Source organism: Nerophis lumbriciformis, linkage group LG26 (assembly GCF_033978685.3).
Source record: "Nerophis lumbriciformis linkage group LG26, RoL_Nlum_v2.1, whole genome shotgun sequence".
In the NCBI taxonomy this organism is placed as follows: domain Eukaryota; kingdom Metazoa; phylum Chordata; class Actinopteri; order Syngnathiformes; family Syngnathidae; genus Nerophis; species Nerophis lumbriciformis.
In genome coordinates, this window is record NC_084573.2 from 31,623,372 (window position 1) to 31,630,444 (window position 7,073).

The following is a 7,073-nucleotide window of genomic DNA, read 5'->3' on the forward strand; positions in this document are numbered from 1 at the left end:
GATGGGGCGAGGGTCACCACTTTGTCAACAAATGCGTGAGCAAACAGTTTAAGAGTAACATTTCTCAACCAGCTATTGCTAGGAATTTAGGGATTTCACCGTCTATGGTCCGTAATATCATCAAAAAGTTCAGAGAATCTGTAAAAATTGCTGCACGTAAGCGATGATATTACGGACCTTCGATCCCTCAGGCGGTACTGCATCAACAAGCGACATCAGTGTGTAAAGCAGGGGTGCTCATTACGTCGATCGCGAGCTACCGGTCGATCTCGGAGGGTGTGTCAGTCGATCACCAGCCAGGCATTAAAAAAATAGTCCTAAAAATGAGCGATCATAAATCTTCACTATGACGTCACTTTCGTCACTTGATTGACATTCACGGCACCCGAGGGTCTTCTGAGATGACGCTGGCTCATTAAAATTACCGACTGGAAGGCGAGAAACACTTTATTTCAACAGACTCTGGCGCCGTACCTGTCGTCAAAACTCCAAAGACCGACTGCACAGTTGCACAGTTGCGCTACCAAAATAAGAGTCTCAGAAAGCTAGCACACACAAGCTAGCAAGCTACGGAGTTTGCCGACAATGTATTTCTTGTAAAGTGTATACAAAGGAGTACGGAAGCTGGACAAATAAGATGCCAAAAACCAACCACTTTCATGTGGTATTGGACAGAAAGGAGGACTTTTTTTCTCCTCCATTCGAAAATGCGGACATTATCAGCCCCACTGTCTGATTCCTATCAATGCAAGTCATCAGAATCAGGTAATACACCAACTTATATTCTTGTCTTCATGAAAGAAAGGAATCTATATGTGTTAAACATGCTTGTATTATCTTTAAACACCTTTAACTTATTAACAATATTAACTATATGTATTAAACATGCTTGTATTATCAATAAACACCTTTAATTTTTTAACAATATTAACTATATGTGTTAAACATGCTTGCATTATCTTTAAACACATTTTACTTGTTAACAATATTAACTATATGTATTAAACATTCTTGTATTATCATTAAACACCTTTAATTTTTTAACAATATTAACTATATGTGTTAAACATGCTTGCATTATCTTTAAATACATTTTACTTATTAACTATATGTATTAAACATACTTGTATTATCATTAAACACCTTTAATTTTTTAACAATATTAACTATATGTGTTAAACATGCTTGTATTATCATTAAACACCTTTAACTTGTTAACAATATTAACTATATGTATTAAACATACTTGTATTATCATTGAACACCTTTAATTTATTAACAATATTAACTATATGTGTTAAACATGCTTGCATTATCATTAAACACCTTTAACTTGTTAACAAAAACATATATTTCATAAATAAGTAAATATAAATTATATATATGAATGAGGTAGATGCCCACGACTTGATCAATTGAAAAGTAGCTCGCCTGCAGAAAAAGTGTGAGCACCCCTGGTGTAAAGGATATCACCACAGGAACACTTCAGAAAACCAATGTCAGTAACTACAGTTGGTCGCTACATCTGTAAGTGCAAGTTAAAACTCTCCTATGCACGGCGAAAACCGTTTATCAACAACACCCAGAAACGCCGTCAGCTTCGCTGGGCCTGAGCTCATCTAAGATGGACTGATACAGAGTGGAAAAGTGTTCTGTGGTCTGACGACTCCACATTTCAAATTGTTTTTGGAAACTGTGGACGTTGTGTCCTCCGGACCAAAGAGGAAAAGAACCATCCGGATTGTTATAGGCGCAAAGTTGAAAAGCCAGCATGTGTGATGGTATGGGGGTGTATCAGTGCCCAAGACATGGGTAACTTACACATCTGTGAAGGCGCCATTAATTCTGAAAGGTACATACAGGTTTTGGAGCAACATATGTTGCCATCCAAGCAACGTTATCATGGACGCCCCTGCTTATTTCAGCAAGACAATGCCAAGCCACATGTTACAACAGCGTGGCTTCATAGTAAGTGTGCGGGTACTAGACTGGCCTGCCGGTAGTCCAGACCTGTCTCCCATTGAAAATGTGTGGCGCATTATTAAGCCTAAAATACCACAACGGAGACCCCCGGACTGTTGAACAACTTAAGCTGTACATCAAGCAAGAATGGGAAATAATTCCACCTGAAAAGCTTATAAAATAGTTCCCAAACGTTTACTGAGTGTTGTTAAAAGGAAAGGCCATGTAACACAGTGGTAAAAATGCCCCTGTGCCAATTTCTTTTGCAATGTGTTGCTGCCATTAAATTCTAAGTTAATGATTATTTGCAATGTTTATTTATTCTCAGTTCGAACATTAAATATCTTGTCTTTGCAGTCCATTCAATTGAATATAAGTTGAAAATTATTTGCAAATCATTGTATTCTGTTTTTATTTATGAATTACACAACGTGCCAACTTCACTGGTTTTGGGTTTTGTAAAATATAAAGTCTCTACAATAATCTTGATCTAGATACCAAGTAAATACAGGGTCAATACAATCATACTTTTTAACTGATATATTTAGCTCACTTTTCTCACATTTACATAGTTTTTCACTATGTAAAGTGAATATAGAGGTCGAATCCAAATCTGAATATTAAATCAGATGTGGGTCTGTCTTTTCAATGTAAAAAGCGAAGGAACAGTGGGACATTTGTGTATTTTCTGAATGTTTTTGCTTTACACTTGGTGAGACAGTTGGATTTAAGCTTTCATTTCATTTCATTTATTTATTTATTTCAGGCAATGACATAAAAAAGTACAAAGTTGACAACACATGATAATATAAATTAATATAGTGCAAAAGGTAATGTATAGTATGTAATGCATAAATTAAATGTTTAGATGTAACATTTAAATTGAATATTTGGATTTAACAATTGTATTTAACATTTAACATGCAAATTGAGATTTGACATTTAAATTAAATATTTAGATTTAACATTTAAATTAAATATTTAAATTTAACATTTAGATTTAAAAATGGCATTTGACATTCAACATGTAGATTGAGATTTAACATTTACATTTAAAGTTTAGATTTAACCTTTAGATTTTGAGTTAACATCTATATACAATATTTATTTTTAACATAACATACAGAGTTGTTTACATTGAGGTTCATTCTTTTAATCAACATTTAACATGTAAATTGAGATTTAACATTTATATTCAACATTTAGATTTAGATTATAATATCGATTTAACAGTTATATTCAACATTTAACATTTAGATGTATTATTTACATTGAGATGTTTTTATTTAACACTAAACATGTTGATTGAGATTTAACATTTAGATTTAGATTTTACATTTGGGATTAGATTTAACATCTAGATTAAAATTTTAGATTTAACATTCAGATTCAACATATACATTTTACATTTAGATTTTGATTCAACATTTAAATGTATCATTTACATTGAGATGTATTTTTTTATTTCTTAAAATGTAGGTTTAGATTTAACATATATATTTAACAGTTTGGTGTAGATTTAACATTCAGATGTAGAATTAACATTCACATTTTACATATATACATTATACATTTGGATTCTGATTTGACATTCGTATTTAGATTTATCATTTACATTTATATACAATGAGATTTAATCAAACATTTAAAATGTAGATTGAGATTTAACATTTATGTTTTGATCCAACATTTAGATTTAACATTAAGATTAATCATTGAGATGTATTTTTTTTATTTAACATTCAACATGTAAACTTAGATTTGACATTCAGATTTAATATATAAATTTTACATTCAAAGTTAGATTCAATGTTTATATTCAATATTTAGATTGATATTTAACATTTAGATTCATCATTTACATTGAGATGGGTTTTTGTGTCTAATATTTAACATGTAGATTGACATTTAACATTTATACTTAACATTTATGTTTAGATATAACATTTATATTTAACATTTGTACTTAACATATATATTTATATTTACCATATCCATTTTAGAACAGTTTTATGCAATATTTAGATTTACATTTAACATTTAAATTTACCACTTAGATTGATATTTAACATTTAGGTTTAAATTTAATATACAGTACTTACATTTAACATTTTATTTCCTCCTCAAAAATGAGCTAAATGTAAAAAGGTGAGCTAAATAGTCAAAATATATCCACAAAAAAAGTGTGATTAAATCTTTATCTAATTTTACCAAATGTTTTTTTACGCTTTTTACTTTTAATCATTTTGTACATTTTTGCCTTAAAGTTGCTGATCATGGTTCTAATCAGGGTACAACAAAACACATTTGTATCAACACACTTGATTAATTAAGCACACACAAATCAAACACAAATGCTCGTAAAAATAAATAGGAGATAAGAAGATTTATTCTAGTATGGATCCGACACCGATACTACTACGGTATCAATAATATCGATGTTATTATGGATCCGCACACCACAAATATACATTTACAAATACTACCGCAATATAAATATGAATAAGAATGAAGGATTTAAACATTTACATTTAATATTTACATTATGACACATAAGCATTTTTTTAAAATATTTTTTGAAAGACATGATAATATATGATTATTATGTTCATCACTTTTTTTAATAATAGTTGCAATTAAAAAAAAATTTAAAACAATTGTTATACAATCGTTCCTGGTCTTTCAGTAATGTTGGACGTACTGTACACGTTTTGGTCATTTTTTTTAAAATGAAAAGAAAGTGGCTGAAAAGTTCAAAACATGTCCTTTCATGCGCTGGTGAGATTGAATAGACCACCACTCCATGTTACACACTCTCATTGATGTTTATACGCGCTATTTTCTAACCTACTTTCTGGTTACCATGGTTACCTCAGCCTCTGCAGATGTTTGTTTCTGTACTGGACGGCAAGATGGACCACCAACACACCAAAACACAGTTTGAGTCTCATGATTGTATTGCCAGGGTCCCCTAAAACTCAACATCTCACGTCATAAATAGGGCGGGTCCAGATATGTATCGGTTCCGATATCAACAACAAAAAAAGCAAGTATCGAATGATATTTGTTTGCATGTTAAATGACAAGCGGTCCTGCAGCGTGTTTACTTACGCTCGTCATGTCATTTGCAAAAGGTAAACATGAAATAGCAGATACACAACAGCTAAGCACACAATAGCACACAAGCTAGCCGAACGTAATAATTGAACAATATTGCAGTGTAATACATCATACTTGTCAATATAGACAAGTATCAAATAATTATATTTGCATATTACTTACACATACAAAGTCTCCAAGGCGGAAGCGCATTAAAAAGTATCTAGTAACAAACGTGTCCGCATTGTTCAATTTACTACGCACCCATATAACTTCACATTCCTCCCCCCACACACACACACACACACACGTCACGGGACCCCCCCTTCCCAGGGGACAGAGTGTTTTCTTACGTGTCAATATAGTTATTTACTAACACTAAAGATGCTATTAAGCTATTGCCTCTCACGCCCCCCTATTTAAGAAGGCTGTTTGGAACTTGCTCACAATCATATTTTTATAGGAGACAGAATGTTTTCATCTCTGATTTAAATGTTTATTGAATGTTTATTTATCTGTATGTGCCAACATATTCGCTATTACGCTATTGCCTCTCACGCCCCCCCCCCCCCCACATCACTCCCACACATGTTATGGCTCCCTCCCAGGGGACAGAGTGTTTTTTTCACGCCCCCCCTGAAATTAATGTTTATTTTCTTATCCTGCGTGTCAATATAGTTATTTACTAACATTAAAGATGCTATTACGCTATTGCCTCTCACGCCCCCCCTATTTAAGAAGCACTGCATTAAAGGGGCTGTTTGGAACTTGCTCACAATCATATTTTTATAGGAGACAGAATGTTTTCATCCCTGAATTGAATGTTTATTGAATGTTTATGTGCCAACATATTGGCTATTACGCAATTGCCTCTCACGCCCCCCCGCTACCACCACCACACACACATGTCACGGCACCCTCTCTTCCTCCAGGGGACAGAGTATTTTTTTCACGCCCCCCCTTGAAATTAATCTTAATTTTTTTAATCTTAAGTGTCCATATAGTTCTTTACTAACACTAAAGATGCTATTACGCTTTTGTCTCTCACGCCCCCCTATTTAAGAAGCACTGCATTAAAGGGGCTGTTTGGAACTTGCTCACAATCATATTTTTATAGGAGACATAATTTTTTCACGCTAGCCCACTCCCCTCCCCAAGTGTATTTATTATTTATTTATCTGTATGTGGTAAGATATACGCTATCACACTATTGCCTCTCACGACCCCCCCCCCCCCCACATCACTCCCACATGTCATGGCACCCTCCCAGGGGACAGTGTTTTTTTCACGCCCCCCTGGAAATGAATGTTTATTTTCTTATCTTGCGTGTCAATATAGTTATTTACTAACATTAAAGATGCTATTACGCTATTGCCTCTCACGCCCCCCTATTTAAGAAGCACTGCATTAAAGGGGCTGTTTGGAACTTGCTCACAATCATATTTTTTATAGGAGACAGAATGTTTTCATCCCTGAATTGAATGTTTATTGAATGTTTATGTGCCAACATATTGGCTATTACGCAATTGCCTCTCACGCCCCCCGCTATCCCCGCCACACACACATGTCACGGCACACCCCCTTCCCCCAGGGGACAAAATATTTTTTTCACGCCCCCCCTTGAAATTAATCTTTATTTGTTTTTATCTTAGGTGTCAATATAGTTCTTTACTAACACTAAAGATGCTATCACGCTATTGCCTCTCACGCCCCCCTATTTAAGAAGCACTGCATTAAAGGGGCTGTTTGGAACTTGCTCATAAGCATATTTTTATAGGAGACAGAATTTTTTCACACTAGCCCACTCCCCTCCCCAAGGATATTTTTTATTTATGTATCTGTATGTGGCAAGATATACGCTACTACACTATTGCCTCTCACGCACCCCCACATCACTCCTACACATGTCATGGCACCCTCCCAAGGGACAGTGGTTTTTTTCACGCCCCCCTTGAAATTAATGTTTATTTTCTTATCTTGCGTGTCAATATAGTTATTTACTAACATTAAAG